General features: G+C 49.7%; 1 protein-coding gene across 9 annotated transcripts in view; it reads left to right on the plus strand.

The window, feature by feature from the left end:
- MAP4 (microtubule associated protein 4) overlaps positions 1-15,599 on the plus strand; it is a 141,969-nt gene that overhangs the window by 16,108 nt on the left and 110,262 nt on the right. For all 9 annotated transcript variants that reach the window (XM_032182997.1, XM_032182994.1, XM_032183002.1 and 6 more), the window contains exon 2: positions 10,961-11,014. The gene's annotated coding sequence lies outside the window, so the exon portion shown is untranslated. The remainder of the gene's footprint in view (positions 1-10,960; positions 11,015-15,599) is intronic.

Genomic DNA, 15,599 nt, shown 5'->3' on the forward strand with positions numbered 1-15,599 from the left:
AATGATGTGAACTTCCCCTGGTAAGCATAGCATGGGTATCTGGGATTGCACCAAGCTCCCCTCGTGTAGGATATCATCGTGATGATGCTCACTGCGCTGCTCCTCTGTGTTCAGCGAAATGGAATAGGGTCTGTGGGGAGGGAATCCTCACTGATGCTTGTTTCTCCCCTCTAGTTCTTCTCCATCTCACGTTTTATTCCCTGTAACCGAACAGCAATTTACAAAGATGCAGCAAAATAAAAATAGACGAGTCTCACGTCCCCCGTGCCTCTAGCTGCTCTGGCCATGGCCATAACTCTTCGATGGATGTGCATATTTTGTTAAAGTTTAATGATGCACCACAGTGCCTCAGAGGGGGGAAGGCTCGTGGTGCTGTGCTCTGCAGCCATCCTGCAGGATATCGCTTCAGAGCCTGCATCAGGTACAGCGCTGCGGGTATCGGGTCTCAGGACTGAGCTGACTCCTTCACCTGATCCGGCTTCTCAGAGCTGTGTGCTCCTCGTAGCCTGCTGTCTGCGTTGGGTGCTCGGAGGCCGTTCTGCTTCACACCAAATGGGACAAATCTCTTTTCAGAGGCAGTGGCACAATGGGAAGTTGGTGCTCTTCCTCTCATCTGGTTATTTTTTTGCAAACTTTAGAAACATTCTGCCTCAAATACCCTTTTAAAGTTGTAAGTAAGTGTTAGGTAGTTTGAAGTCCAGTTACTTTTGCCTTTAACTTGCCAAGGAGCGATACGGTGACTTAAGCAGCCACAGTTCTGACGCACAATGTTAGCGTGTTGTAGCTCAGACTAAATGTGTAATCAATTGGCAAATTGGCATTGAATCAGACTGTAAAAAGAAAAGGGGAGGGGGCTGATGGTAGTTTGCTTATCTTTACAGGTTTAAAAACTAACCACCAACAGAAGGCAGTCTGAGTCCCAGGGACTGCTTCTCTTAGGAGAGGAGAGAATTTTCAGTTGCAAGCAGGCTGCATTTTTACATCACTTCAAAGTGTGAAGACTCCTATGGAAACCCCAAAAGCACAGCCCCTATTAAAAAAAAAATATATCTACCCAACACTTTTAGGTAGTTTATGGGGTGATAGTGGCAGATGGTAGGGAAAAGATGTCGCAAAGAGTTCAGTCCTGTTTTGGGCTGCACCTTTCCAAAGGCTGTTTAGCACACGTTCTGTTTTGCCCCTTCCTTCCCCCTCTAAACCAAAGCAGTTCTGGCTGTTTTTCTGTTTTCTCAGCACTCGTGTGCACGACAGTGCAGCAGGAGGCTGTCGGTCAGGTAGAGGAGCGCTCTGAATCAGGCTGAGTGCTGTGGGAGAGAGAGGTAAAATGGGCTGCTTTGTGCCTTGGAAATGTGATACGGAATCTGTTAGGCAAATAACTAAATGTTAATGAGCTTAATCCTATCTGGCTCACTGTTCTGACCTCTATCTCCCCTTCTTCCCTTTCAGCAGGTACGGATATCGCTTTCTGCTTCCACCTTGCACAACAAATCTACCCGTGCTTGCTCTGATTTTAGCCAGAGGCCTGAAATGTAGGTGCTGCAGGACACACAAGGGGAGAACAGCCGATTTGTGTGGCTCCCCCTGCCCACCTTAATTCCCTGGTGCTAGGTAGGAGTGATGGGGAAGCCGAGTGATCTCCAGAACACAGCCAGCAGCTGGCCCGGGCTGAGCTCCACTGCACCCAGCGTGCTGCTCCTAGCAGGGCCAGGGACAGCAGGACGTGGAGGGATGGTCCCCAGCTTCTGAAGGTGGGGTTCAGAATTGGTGGGGGTGTTCTGCAGATCATTTCCACCCACACGGTGTCCTCATGAGGCTCTGATGGCTGCATAACCAGGCTCCATCGTGCGCTTCGCTGTATCAGCAGCTCTGCTGCCTCAGCATGCTGAGACTGCACAGTTGTGGTGGATCTGGTCTTGTGCACCTTGAGCTTTCAAGCAGCAGGTCCTGAAGGCTTCAGGAATATAGTCCTGTTCCAAATGGTCTTGGTTTTAGTCAGTTATAACGCTTCATGCAGTGTGTAATGATCTGAGTGTCATTGTTAGCTGTTAGAGGATGCCCTTTAGTTTAAAAGGAAATGTTTTGATCCTAGGAAAAGTGCATAGGCCCTGTACTGCTGAATAGCCGTGGCTCCTGGAAAGGCTGTTTAGCCTGGGGAGGGGAAAATAACCCCCCACAAAGTCTGCCAGGGTTGTTTTACAGCACCCAGAGCTGAGTGGGGTGTGTTTCCATGTGCTGTAGTAGGACAGGGTGAGGATCTGTAATTCTTCACTCTGCAGCCCAGGCTCTGAAAGAGCAAGATTTGGAACTTTGCGCTGTCAGATGTTGAGGATCACTGGAGCTCTGGGCAGGTTTAACTTTGTATTCAGATTGTTGTCATTTGGCTTTCCTTGCCTTTAAAATTCCTCCTGAGGGGAGCGAAGGGGCAGGCGCTGAGCTCTGCTCCCTGGGGACAGTGCCAGGACCCGAGGGGACGGCATGGAGCTGGGACAGGGGAGGGTCAGGCTAGGGGTTAGGGAAAGGGTCTGCACCCAGAGGTGGTCGGGCACTGGGACAGGCTGCCCAGGGACGTGGGCATGGCCCTGAGCTGCCAGAGCTCAGGAATCATCTGGACAGTGCTGTCAGACAGAGATGTGTGGGGCAGTGGCTCTCCTTGGGGTCTGATTCCAGAAAAGCAAGTCGCGAAGCTCAGAGACTTCTGGCACTTACATAAAAGTGATGGCGTGTCTGTTCATAGAGGGGTTACATGTTTTATTTTTTTCCTTCCTCTTTCTGACCCCAATTAAAATTTTCTTTCTGGGGAAGGCAGAGAGAACTCTACTGATGATGCAGAGACTCTAAACCTGTTTGTGTAACCAAAAAAAACGAACCAACCAAAAAAACAAATAAATTAGCGTTTCTTTTTTAAAAATTATTCCTTTCTGTACTAGTTATATTGCTGTCTGGCAGCACTAGAAATAAAATTGCGTTCCCTCTGTCTAATACGAGCTGATGATGCATCTTCTGTGTCGTCATTGGCTATGTAGGTCCCAAAGTTGATATGGAAAAGGTAAAAGTAAAACCAAGTTCTGCTGTGATTCTCACTTGTAAATACTGCATTTTGGTGTGGTCTGAACTTCAAAATGTTGGTCTCCATCCACCCCTTTTAATACACGAGCTCTCGCACACAGGAGATGCTGCCTTCCTCCTTTCATCTGCTGTAGGAAGCAGCGTGTGTGTGGCTTGCCCCGGGGATGCTGCTGTTCACCTGTGCCTAATGAGTGTCAGGTGTTGGTGAGAAGACTTCATCTGGCTGTGCTGAAACCAGCCCTGCTGCTCGTGCCCTTGGAGCTGCGCTGCTCCACGCAGTCTCCAATTTCTGTAGCAGAGAAACGAGGCGCTGCAAACCAACCTGCAGGTAGCAGGTATGGGGTGGAGGATGACAATTTCCTGCAGAGCAGCATCTGTGCTCGGTAGGGAATCCCAAAAAAAAGAAAAAAGGCAAGCAGAAAAGCGCACTGATTGCTGGCACACCGATGGCAGCGCTGTGAGTATGGGATTTGTTTTACTTCTTTCCCTGCTCCCTCTTATTCCTTCTGTTCCTCGTTGCTGTTTTGCCCCTGGAGAAAGCAGAGAAATGTCTTTTGGTGGCCTGCTATGTGGAAGGGGTGAGCACCACCTGAAAATGTTGCCTCCTGTTCCTTATTTCTTAGGGAGATGAGGACGATAAATAGAACACAGAGCCGTGTGCTGTGGCTCGGTATGGAAATGTGTGGCCTGAATTCAGATCTGTTCACAGACCTCTTGATAAAAAGAGCAACTAGTTCCTAAAATATATCGCCATAAAAAAGGAGGTGCTGAGTTTGCTATTAAGTGGGTATGTCTCAGTCTTGCTCACCTGCTAAAGTGATGGTCTTGGCTTGGGTGTGACACTTTTTTTAAAGGATATAGTTAACATCGAGTTCAGTTCCTTTTAGGTTAAATATTTAAGGTATTTGGGAACACTTAATGCACCGGTTATTAAACCTGTCAGGCTGATTTGCTCAGATACTGGGTTTTGTTTACTTAGAGCACAGCTGGATGTGAGAATTTGGTCTAAATGAATGACCTTCTGTGCGTAGATACCTTCTCTTTTTAGCTAAGCAACACACACTTTTCAGGGTTTTTAATCCAGGGTACTAGGGAAGCATCCACAGTGTGTGTTCTGCTTAATTTGAGTACTCGATAGGTTGCTGGATTTTGGGGCATTTAGTTTTTCTTTCAGAACACTCCATGTCAAACCTGGTGTTAGAATGAACTCAAAAAAATGTGCTGTAAAGGTATTTCTGCTAGGTCAACACTGGGGGGGGGGGTTCAAGGCGGGGCTGGAGATGTGAGGGGAGGGCTGGGACCCTGCAGGAGCCTTGTGAGTAGGTGAGGGGACAGAGTGGGTGATGCTGGCACTTAGGTTATGCGGGTTGGCAGCTGTCACCTTGAAAACATGGATATGTCCAAGTGTTGTGAGGGTCCTTCCTTACAGCTGTAACACCTCAGAGGTGGACAAAACTCTGACAGCTGTTCCTCTTTAAAGCTGTTCCCTTTCAACTTGTTGTTGCTGAGCTGGACTTTGAGCTCCCCAAGAAATGGGAGACCTGAGCTACTTCTTTGCCCATTAGCTGAAGCTGCAGACAAATCTGTGAACTTTGTGACATTGCTCTTGGCACCTGCAGCTTTCTTGTGCTGCAGGAGGGCAGCGGCGCCGTCTGGATTAGTGCTGGTGTAAATGGGTGTAGTGGGGCTGAAGTGAGCAGAGAGGGTTGCTTTCTGCTTTGCACGTTGTGTTATTATGGCTGGCTTCTGCTAAGCCTGCCCCAGGTTTTGCTGCTGCCTGCTGGGCGAGTGGCCTCAGTGCCTGGCAGGACTGGGAGCTGGAGGTTGGCTTCGTCCCGGTCCTTTGGCTGAAGCTGTCCTGGGCTGAGGCAGGCTGGAGGAAGAGCTGCAGAGGAGAACATGGGGAGTTGGAGGTTGTCAGAGTTACCTCCTATTAAACAGCCCTGAGGGCCAGGTGTTATAGAGCAAAGACTTCATAAAAGTCCCTTAAAAAGACCAGTAAAAATGATAATGCATCTCCTGTTACAATTATTTCCTAAAAGCAGCGAGAGAGAAGACCTTGCAAACAGCCCTGCTTCTTCCAGGAGGGGGCTGGGGCACTCCTAGGATGTGCCTTCAGTAGAGGAGGATCAGCTGCGGCGGGTTCCAGGGAGCTGGGAGCGATGTGAGCATCAACCCAGTGCAGGAAGGAGAAGCTGCTCGGCGTCTGGAGGCTGCCTGCGTCTGTGCTGGGTGTGACCTGAGCCATGTGAGTGCCCTCTCCAGGCGTCCTGACCCTGAGCGTGCTGCTGGGGGGTGGCCGTAAGGTGTCCCCCAGCTGCAGGAGGTGCAGTTGGCTCAGCAGGCTTTGCTTAGAGGCTCAGTGAGGGCTGCTTTTTCTTGTCCTCCTCAGGGTACCATTAATGCTTAGACCCAACCGAGGGAGAAAGGCCTCTGGGTGAGCTTCAGCTTGCTGTAGTTGAGCTGTGTTAACATTCAGGACCGGGCTCCGGTATTTATAGCTTTGTATTTGGATGTGCGTGCAGCTGAGTCTGCTTCTGAGTCTCTGCAACATCTCGACTCATTAAAAATGGCTCTCTCTGGTCTTATCACCCCAAAAGATGGCAGGCTGTTGGATAACGCTGCCGAAGTGTGGGCGCGGGCATGTGCTGTGACAAATAAAGCATGTGACAGGAGTCACGGTGGATCCGTATTGATTAGATGGAACAGTAGGAAGAATTCCTGAACTTTAGTGCCTTTATTTTTAGCTGTAATTCAGGCTGAAGGTTTGCTGTTCGATGAATTCTGCCGAAAATAAATACTTCAGGAGAGGATTAAACTGCAATGTGAAAGACAGTTTTTGTTATGCAGCAGTGTTGATGGATGGAACCGGTCAGAAATCGCTGTTCTCCTGAAATTTGCATGCTCTGAATCCAAACGAGGGCTGCTTTTAGCAAAACTCCTCATCCACACAGGAAGCGAGAGGTGCTGTTGGGAATGCAACTGTGAGAGCTAAAATTAGCGAACAGCCCTGCTAGCAGCGGAGTTGTTCAGCTGGGAAGACATACTCTGGTTTTGCTTAAATCTTTCTGTTTTTATTGAGCTGCTACCAAACAGGAATTCACTTCCTGAGCGCGTTACCTGCCATGGTTCTTCCTTCTGTGGGTCTGGCTTTGTGTGTTCAGGTTTTTGTTTCATTTCAACACATCTGACCCACAGAAAGCTTCAAAAATCATCTTTCAACGTATTTCATCTCAGTTCTCAGCCTCTTGTTGTGTATTTCCCTGCCTTGTAACCCACCTGGTGACGACTCCTGGCCCTCCCCGTGCCCCTTGGCTGGCTGGGTGCTGCCGAAACAAAGCTCCAGGAGCTCACCTCCCCGTTGGGGTTCAGGGCTCTTCTGGAAGGACCTTGGCGGGGCCTTCACGCCGGTGATTTACAAGGCCGTGAGTCATTCCTGCAACTTTCTGAATCATTGCTTGTTGTTTCCGTAGTCAAATTGCTCTTGACATATGAAAATCCGTGGTGCCATAAAAGAAGCCATGTGCAGCTGCTCATTTACTGTCTGATTGTGTGAACCTCACTGCCTGACTTCGTCAGCCGGAGTTCTCGCAGAGGGCTGTTTGTTAAAGCTTGTCCTCTTTAATAAGGATTAAAGGCAGATATTGCCAAAGAGAATCTGCTTCCTTACAGCTGGAGAGCTTCGTTCTTCCCTCTGCTACTTGTGTTTGGGAAGTACGAGCTCATTCTGCAGGTCCCAAGTCTTGTGTGACGTCTGGCTTCCTGTTCATGGATGTGTCCTTGGAAGATTATTTATTTCTAGAGTGTAGTGGAGCTCAGTCTTCATGTTTTGAGGGCTCTTTGAGCTACTCGGGTCTGAATTCAGCATTTCCTTCTCTCTTGGCAGAGGCTCTACTCAAACACCTGGCATGGAGTCTAGAAGCAATCTTCCAAGCACTGTCAGCATTATCGGAGGTGCCTCATGCAGGCGTAGGAGCAGGAACTTGACGGTGATCAGAAATTCATTGACTCCTTGGCAATGTTACCCATGGCGGAAACAAGTCCTCCCTGTATTGCAGAATAACCCCGTGTTTTAGGATCTTGGTTTCTGGGCACCTATTTTGGTGTATCCCCAAGGTGACTGTGGCCACGAAGGCAGCTCCCCTTGTGTCCAGTTGCAGTTAACTCACTGCGTGGCGTATTTATCCTCTAGGAAAGGACTGGGATGGATGTCTGAGCTGTCCTCAGCTCAGGGTTTCGTGGCCAACGTGGCCGCAGAGGCTCGGGGTCCCCAGGGCTGCGTTTGGGTGCTGGGTGGTGCAGTGCTGCTTTGCATGTGGCACCCTCGCTGCGGGGCGTCGTCCCTCCTCGCTTTCCATATCAAGTGATCTTCGTGCACCAGGCGGATCTGAGAGCCCGAGATGTGGAAATAAAGCACCAAGGGTGAGAGGGGACAGAAGCCAAAAGCTCTACGGGCTTCCTCTACCAGGGTCCAAGGCATGGGAACTTCTGAAATTGGGGATGGGAAGGTGGAAGGTGCTGCTTGTCTGGAGAAACTGAGGGAACGTGTAAGGGTGTCTGACAGAACAGTGCCTTCTTTCTGATTCCTTAACTGCTCTGAAGTGTGTCCCCTTTTGGTGGGGTCAGAGTGACAACCCCGAGCGTAAGGGCAGGTTTGGTCACACTGAGACGAGCAGGGTTTGCACCTGAAGTGCTGAATCAATGGCACCAGGGGCTGCCCAACTGTGGTAGCTTTGTGAGGAAATCTCTTCCTCCTCTCACATCTTTTTGGGTGCCGTACCAAGATTTTGTGCTTTTCTCATGGACCAGAGAGGTGGTAGCTTACTCCATCCTCAAAGGAGCTGTGGTTGGCAGCTGGCAGAGACGAGTAGTTGCTGCTTGGAGTAGTAACTGTTCAATATTGTGTAAAAGGGGGAAAACCACAACAGATGAGTTGTTTGCTATATTTCAGGGTAAACACAGAAAGTACCACGGTCTCGTAATGGGACCGGCAGCTCAGCTGGTGAAAGAGCATCGGTGGAAAACTGGAGGGGATGAGAGGAGCCATCGAAATGTTCAGTAAGAAAAAAGGAGCTTGTGAACCTGGGGAGCTGAGGAACGAGAAGTGCTGGTGCAGGACGAGAACCTGGCTATTAGGGGGTAGCAAACACGGGACAGGATGCATACCAGGCACTGCCTGCTCCCTGATAGTGCAGGCAAGATAAAAACGAAGAGCGGGTGTGGTGTGGGATGGAAATGAAGCGGAGGCTGCTCTGCTCCTCTTGCGTCGCTCTTCAGCGTCACTTGTGTAAAAACTCTCCTGGGGAGAAAGTTGCGGACTTGGAACGAGGGTTGCAGTGTATGGGGAGGTGTCCCTAATACTAAAATAATTCCCTCTTTCTCTAAACTGGGAAACAGCTACGGGTGGTGATGGGCACAGTTCAGTGTTTGCTGCCTGGGTGATCGATGCTGCGTTTTTCCCCAATTCACCACGACTTCTAAAAGTGGCTGGAGCCTGTCTCAGTTTATTCTGAGGGCGTGAGGCAGCGCGCGTCTCAGACTCCTGTGAGGTCTCGCACACGCAGATCTCTGCTGTCCCACCGTCTGTGCCAGGAGAGCTGTCAAGCTGGGGTAGGAACAAGCAGCACTTCTGCTCGCCGGTCACAGACATCCCATGAGAGGGAAGAACGACCCATGTCATCTGCCTGCACCTCTGTGAGGCCTTTGGCACGGTCCCACGCGACGTCCTGGTCTCCAAATTGGAGAGATTTGGTGGATGGGCAGTTCAGGGGCTGTCAACTACAGGAGGGGAGGATTTAGGTTAGAGGTTAGGAGGAAATCCTTCACTCGGGGTGGTGAGGCACTGGCACAGGCTGCCCAGAGAAGCTGTGCCCCATCCCTGGAGGTGTTCAAGGCCAGGCTGGATGGAGCTGGGGGCAGCCTCATTTGGTGGGAGGCGTCCCTACCCATGGCAGTGGGTTGGAACTGGATGGGCTTTGATGTCCCTTCCAACCCGAGCCATTCCCTGGTTCTATATATAAGGAGAAAAACAATTTTTTTACACATTTGGATAGCTGATAAGACCTTGGTAGCACGTGAATGCTTTCCTTCAGGGTTCGTAGAGCAGCTACAGATGCAGCTTTACCAGGGAGGCTCTTGCCCAGACCAAGAGCCTGTGGCCACCCTCCCTTTGTGGCACCAGAACCGTGCGTGGCGCAGCGCTGTGCGGCTGGAGATGGAGCTGTGACACCCAGCACTAAGCAGGAGCTGATATTTCTCAAGTACTTCTCATTACCTTCAATCTTCTGCCACAGAAGAGAGCGGCTCGCTCCTTTATATATATTTTTTCCCCTTAAGAAATTGGTATTCTCAACGCAAAGAGCAGTTGAGATGCGGCGTGGGAGAGCTGGTGGGGTGCTGTGGAAGCTGTGGGATGAACTCTTAGCGGAGCAGAGCACCAGGGCCTGCTGTGAGTGGGGTGCTCGTCGGCTGCAGGCAGCTGGGGAGCGAGTCCCCGATGCTCTGATCTGGCACAGGGTGGCGAGTGGTGGTGTGGGGAAGGGAAACGTGGGTTTCTGGTGTGCATTAGCAGCGCTTCCTGCTGTCGGAGGGGGAACGGTAATGTTAGCATACAAGCAGGAGCTCATCCATAATATTTATCTCTGAATCATACACGAGGTATTTCTCCATGCCTTAATTAACTTCCAGCTCTCCCTCCCAGCCTTGTGGAAGGGAACGGGGCTCTGGCAGAAAGTTTTTCCCACTCCTGAGCGTGGCTCTGTTTGCTAGAGCTGTAACGGCGGTGTTTCCACGGGCCTGCTCTTCCATTTATCTGCAAACTCTCATCCTCTGCCATGGGATGGGAAGCACGGATCTGTAGCAAGAGGAACAGGAGCTGCTGGCTCTGTGTGGCTGCATTACCGACAGGCCCCGAGCTGCCATTTCAAGTGAGGCTGACTCAGCTGCTTGCCGTGGTGAGGAACGGCTCGGGTGGATGTTTGTGTGTGTGCACCGAAATGCTGAGCTGGCTCTTCCTCTGCAGCTTGGTTCGTGCTCTCTGCCACTGAGCGCTACGTGGGGAATGCAGAGAGTACTGTTTTAATACATTTTTTTTGTTTTTAGATACACTTTTTTTGCAATAAAGGAACGCTAATGAATAAAGCGTAAAATAATGTATACAAAAACTTGGGATGCAGCAGAGGAGGAAATGGTTCCCTGGTAAAGCTAGTGGGCATCGCTTCACGGGCATCATGACAAGTGTACAGCAAATAGACAAACCTTCAGCAAATCTTCAACCTGAAAAGCACAACTCCTAATTGATTTATTGAAATCTGGATCCCCTTAAAATATCAACCCAAATACCGTGAATTAGCATCTAAAAAAATGTGGTTTAAGGTTTTCTACCTTTCACTGCTGTGTCAGGCCACAGGCGTGCTGGTGCTGCTTTAGCTTTGGTCATCTCCAGTCTGATAAAACCCAGCGCAGGAATCCAGCCTGTTTTGCAGAGGGCTGGGCAGTGTGTCCCCGTACCAGTGACTTTGGGAGCCTTTAAGCCACTCTGTAAGCACCTGACATTGTGCTTAGTGGAGGGATGTCCTGATCGTCCACTTCAGGTTAACGGTGTGTTTATAAAAACCTATTTAATTGTGTAATAAGGGAAAAGTTGCTTACAATTTTTGTAGTATATCCTTGGCAGCTCGAGCAAACGTTGGTGTGAAATAGTCGTAGCTAGGTAGCGTTCCTGTTGAGAAGGGAACGTTAAAAAAAGCCTCCGGTGGGGCTGTAGCAAGACTTCTCCAGTTTTAGTTCATTTTGACTGACAGAAATCATCTTTGAGCCATCCCAATAAGCCGACGTGCAAGTACTTGGTAATTGTCTGGCTTCCTCTTAATTCTGCGTGTATTGTGTTTTGCAGATAAGCAGCCTCTGAAGACTGAAGGACCTGCTGAAGGGAACACCTGCTTTTGAGGTATGAACTGTTTTTTTTAATTATCCAACACTAAACCTCTGATTAGAAGTGAAGGCTTGATGCCGCTGTGTGTACACACTGAGCTTCAGCAGCCCTGGGCTCCCAGCTACCACCCAGAGTTCAGCAATCTCCTTATCTCCTGCAGAAGCTCAGTAGCAAGGCTTGGCGGAGCAGGCAGGCCTGGCTATGACAAGCCAAGTACTAAATGGACTCTGGGATAGTCTGCATGCCTTTAAAAGGCATTATTTGGAGAGTTTTTGACTTCAGCTTCTGCAGAATAAATGTCTGAAATACATTTAACTTCCGTTTCGGGTAAATCCTTTATGTACTGCTCATTTTGCTTCCTTCATTTCGAGTGTTAGCGTCCAACACTCCCTTGCTTCTGTTCAGAGGGCAGACATTCTGCTCCACGTGTCACACAAACCTTCTGTAGGCCTCCTACTGATACAAAGATTAAGCTGGGCAATCTCAGCTAAGATGAAACCAGCTCTGATTTGATTTGGTAGGAATTAGGAGCGCTAAATTGTCTGAGTTGCTTATCCTGTCCTCCAGTTGCAGGAGGCACCATGAAGCTGAACTTCTGCTGGAGTCTGTTGCGATGTCTGCAGGCAGAGGACATGTGAGGGGCAGGTGCTTCCACAACACATTTTAGCAAAGGAATCACAATTTCTTGATATTTATGTGGACTGAGGGGCCCAGATGAATTCCACGTTGCAGTTTGAGCAGTGTGGCAGTCGTTACTCTCAAATGCTGTCTATTTCTTCAAGTCCTGGGAGCAGTTTACTGCCTGTTTACTACACTAATTAATACTTCTTATCTTCACCTTTAAGTAGTCTAGGATATAAACCACTTCAACACAGGGCAGAGACGAAATGCCCAAGTTGTTAACGTCAGTCTGCCAGTACAGCCCAGCGATACTTGGCTGTAAAGAACATCGAGGAGTCAAAATGCACACAGTTATTACCGCTTCTTTTAACAACTATCTAATACGACTTGATAAAACTGTCTAGAAGTGACAGCCCCACATCTCCTAAAGCCTTGCTGTGTGCACAGGACACAGAATGCCTCTTTTTTGCCTACTTACCTGAAAGGAGGAGAGGTGCAAAGTCCTGTCTCTGCAGTCAGGCTGATGCTCGTGCCCGTTCATGACACAGCTGAAACCAGGCTCAGCATCACCGCCGCTTGTTTGTGCTGCGTGTTGGGGCTGCCTGCCAGGCCATCTGAAGTCGTTCTCTAAGAGCTGTTTGAGAAGAAGCCAGCTGAGATGGCTTATCTGGCTTCGGGTGGGATGGAGGGGGTGGGAGGGGAGGCGCCCAGGTTCTGTGCCTGCTTTTCGTGGTGGCCGCAGTGGAGCAGAAGAGGTCACGGGAGGCAGAGTGGAGCTGGTGCCCCACACAGCTGCACAGCGATGACACCGGGGTGGAAGAGCCCTGCACTGTCCTCCCTGCATGTTCTGTTGAATTTTCCTTTCCACTTGGCTTTGGTGTGGCTGTATGTCTGCCAGGCTCCTGGCATGTCTTGAATTGACCTCAGACTTGAATTTCCATGGTCATGTTGTTAGTCCCCAAGTTGTTCGAGGTGGTGAGTTCGCTACAGTCTCGTTTTCCTCCTTTTTTCCATGCAAAAAACCCAAGTTACAACATATGCTGACTCGCAGAGCCCCAGCCATGCTCGGAGTTGCACCTTTCAACATTTGTTGTTCCGTGGTTTCAGGACGTGGAACCACACAGGTGTTTCCCACAGACTGCATTCAGCAGCTAAAAATGCTTCCTGGAGTAACTTATCCGGGAACGTTGAATCCACGCTCATTGACTGCTGAATGAATAAAGGCAGCTTCCTCCCCGCTGTCCTCGGGGAAGCCCAGGAGAGCAGCAGGAAGGAGAGGTGTTTGTGCGGGTCTGGCCATCGCTTGGGTCTCGTTGGATGGCCTGACCACCCAGAGGAGTGTCTGGGGCTCCTTACGAAGCAAAACCAAGAACCTGTTCCTCTCAAACCCTGCCTGCTTGTTCTGTCAGGAGCTGTTTTCACTGAGGACAGTTTCACCTTGGTCATCTTGCCTCAACTCCAAGTACTGGACAAGTACTAGGACTCCCGTGGCACCTACAATTTCATTTGGTTATTGTGTTGTAACATGCTTAGTAAGTACTTCTGCAAACATTTCCTGCTGGATTAATTTATTTCTTGTGCAGCTGCTTTAGCTGGAAGGAAACGAGCACAAAAGCACATCTTTAGGATCAAAGTTATTGATGAAAAGTGAGCTAGATTGGGGCTGCTGCTGCCATAATTGTGGTAGGGGTAAGGAGCTGCTCTTTGCTGTGCGACTCCCTGGTCCCATCCTGCTGGGGAACTCGCCCAGACGGGGAAACTTCTCTGCCCCTGTCCTTCAGCAAGTGGAGTGACTGCTCGTGCTGCAGGAGGATTTTGTGTGGTTTGCTGGACGAGGGGCTGCTGCATTAGGCAGCCACCCTTTCAAAACGGGGCTGAGGATGGCACTGGCCTTTCAGTTTGAGAATAGTGGGAACAGACTCGAGATTTAGCCCTTGAAGTAAGAGAAGCCTTGGGAAGAAGGCAGTGCTAATACATCACCTACAACCTATGGCTTGAGTTCCCTGAAGAGCTGTGGGCAGAGCCCTTTATTTTAATCCTTAAAAAAGGAAAAATAAAGCAGGGGAGGGGGTTGTTCAGTACCATACCGTGCTGGTTGGCCCTTCTCTCCCTCTTTTTGGAGGGGAAGCAGCCTGTGTCAGGGGGCAGCAGCTGTACCTGCAATAAGGCAGTGAACCGTTCCCTGCAGAAACTCGGAGGCTGTACCTGATAACATTGCAGGGAGACCTGATTTTTTTTTTTATTGATCTCTTTCATTGAACACACAGCTTTTGTTTTCTAACCAATGCCTTGTTTTTAAGCCGTGGCTGAATGTATTTGCTATCAAGAGCACGGAAACGTAAATACAATAGTGGTTGAACTGCAGCAGCTACTCCCTTCCTCCTCTGGTGGCTTCCTGCATGCGTTTTGGAAGGTGGAAATTACTCTTCTGCAGTAACGAATTTCAGAAATGAGTACTCTTCCCCCTGGTGCTGCGCCATCAGATGTCAAAAACCAAAGGATGTGAGCAGAAAAACCCAGAAGTGCTCTCATGTATGTGTTAAGACAGAGGTAAGGTAAGGGCCCTTCAACGCTCTCCTGTGCTCCAGCCTGATGCAAGCACAGGCTAACGGGACATTTTGCTGTTTTTCTCCACTTTACCTAAACCTGTAGCTAGAAAACTGTGCAGGCAGCCTTCTAGTTGAACTAACTAACATTCATCCGCTTGTGATGCTTGAGCGAATCTCTTAAGAGGATAATTAATAAAAAGAGTAACTAATAAATGGGGGCGGTGCCTCCACCGACTGCAGCGTTGTTCTGCCAGACCTCAGCTTGCGATTATTTTAGAAAGCTGCTTCCTGAGTGTGGTTCTTGTAGCAACGTGGGTCACTAGTAGCTGATGCTGGTAGCTTTCTTAGCCGGGTATGAGTTTTGTCATGGTGAATTTTGCCATTAAAACTAGCTCAAGACAGTGGAAAGGTTCAAATAATAACGCCTGGTCTTTTACAGCTTGGGAGGGGTTGGGTTGAGCTGTTTGCAGGTTAGAGAGTTAAACTGACCTCAAACCGTAGGCTGTCATGTGCTGCTTTTTATACCCAGAGCCTCTCCTGAGCCCTGCATGGCAGTACCAACTTTCTGGGGCGAGTTATTTCTCTGCAGTGCCTCCTTGCGTAACCCGCCGCCCGTAACACCATTAATGCGCCCCTGCTGCACTAATGCTGCTCCCGGCCCCGAGCGCAGCCGCTCCGTGATGCTCTTATGGCGCTGGGCCAGCTGCATGGCTGAACTTCGAGAGGATCCCGGGGATTTTTACTTAGCTAAGAATAAACATCACGTGAGAGCAGGGGTTACTTCCCCGCCCGGGGGAGAGCGAAGATGGCGCGCCGCTGGGGAGCGGCCTCCCCGTGCTCCGCAGGGATAAGCTGCGAGTCCGCAGGAAGCAGAAGGGCCTGGCACGTAGCCTCCTGCTTTTCCTTGCTGCTCGGTTCGCCGGTGCACGATGACACAGTGCTTTCCCAACAGTCTATTTTTATCATTGCAGAATCTGATAGCTAACCTTGGGAAAGGAGACGTGATCGTACTTGCTGCGTTTCCAGCCCAGCGGTGTTTCACGTTGGGCCTCGGCCTGCGTCTTGGGTACCTGGTAATGTGCTACCGAGCGCCTTGCTGAGCACTTCTAACTTCTCTCCACCTGCGTTTTTCTCCAAGAGGAATATCTCCTCCTTTCAGATTGCACACAGGCAGTATTTATTTCCAGCCTTCTAGCAAATCCTTCCATGAGCTGTTTGTAGCCAAAGACTCCAGTCCCTCTTGTAGAGGTGCCCGGGAATGTTGAGCTACGTTCCACCTTGGTTTGAAAGGACTTCTGATTTTATCTTCCCTGCTTATGTGTAGACAGAAATACCCCTACTTAAAAGTAAAAAGAAAAACCAAAAAAAAAAAAAGCCACAGAGGGACGTGGCTGCCCCAGAGCACACAGAAGGAGCAGCGGGCTCATGAC

Source organism: Aythya fuligula, chromosome 2 (assembly GCF_009819795.1).
Source record: "Aythya fuligula isolate bAytFul2 chromosome 2, bAytFul2.pri, whole genome shotgun sequence".
NCBI lineage: Eukaryota > Metazoa > Chordata > Aves > Anseriformes > Anatidae > Aythya > Aythya fuligula.